At 40.8% G+C, this 851-nt stretch overlaps 1 protein-coding gene and 1 long non-coding RNA gene across 3 annotated transcripts in view; one reads left to right on the top strand and one right to left on the bottom strand.

Moving 5' to 3' along the window:
- Positions 1-851, bottom strand: part of ncalda (neurocalcin delta a) — a 97079-nt gene that overhangs the window by 23846 nt on the left and 72382 nt on the right. The gene's annotated exons all lie outside the window — the stretch shown is intronic.
- Positions 1-851, top strand: part of LOC116690658 (uncharacterized) — a 14096-nt gene that overhangs the window by 1009 nt on the left and 12236 nt on the right. The gene's annotated exons all lie outside the window — the stretch shown is intronic.

Raw genomic sequence — 851 nt, 5'->3', positions numbered from 1 at the left:
ACACACGCACACACACACACGCACACACACGCACACACACGCACACACACACGCTGCTCTCAAGGCTGCTGCACACTTCAGTATGCTGTTCAGAATGTCAGAGAGCGTTGGAAGGCTGCTTTCTTACAGCTGGGCTGGGAGGAGTGGTAAATCTAAACATTTACTCTCCCAAAACTGCAATCTGACAGTCTCTCCTCACTTTCTACATCAACGGGCCAGGTAGGATCAGATGAGATAATAGAAGTGTCAACTAGTTCACAAATTCATTTCTGTTTATTCACACACCTACTTTGACCACCATTTCAATCACTTTTATCCAAAATTAGCTTGGAACTGCAAGTCTGAAGACTTTTCTTTAGGTAGCTAGTAAATAAGCCCACTATGGGCGACATTATTGGTCATATTTTTGCACAATGTTAAGTAATGACAGTAGGCTAGTAGTGGTCATAGTGAGTGGAAATGTGACGTGTGATGCAATATTGTGTTAAGTATCTGGAATTGTTCATTAGCTGTGTAAAGTTATGTGTGACATCTGTAAAAGCTGAACCGACTCAAAGTGGTTAAACAGATTTTATTCTGATCCAAAGTCATACTCTTTCTGTTAGATAACTATCCATTATCCATTATATCCAAAGGTTAATGAGTAATCGTGTTGAATAATCGTTATTTCACTATTGACCAAAATAACTGTGATTATTATTTTTTTTCCGAAAATCCAGCAGCCCTAACAGCAATCCATCCAACAGTTGTTGAGATACTTCGGTCTGGAGCAAAGTGGTGGACGGACTGACTGACATTACCCTCCATAGACACACACACACACACACACACACACACACACACACACACAC

The sequence above is a fragment of the Etheostoma spectabile genome, chromosome 6 (assembly GCF_008692095.1).
Source record: "Etheostoma spectabile isolate EspeVRDwgs_2016 chromosome 6, UIUC_Espe_1.0, whole genome shotgun sequence".
Lineage (NCBI taxonomy): Eukaryota > Metazoa > Chordata > Actinopteri > Perciformes > Percidae > Etheostoma > Etheostoma spectabile.
This window is presented reverse-complemented; position numbering and strand designations above follow the sequence as displayed.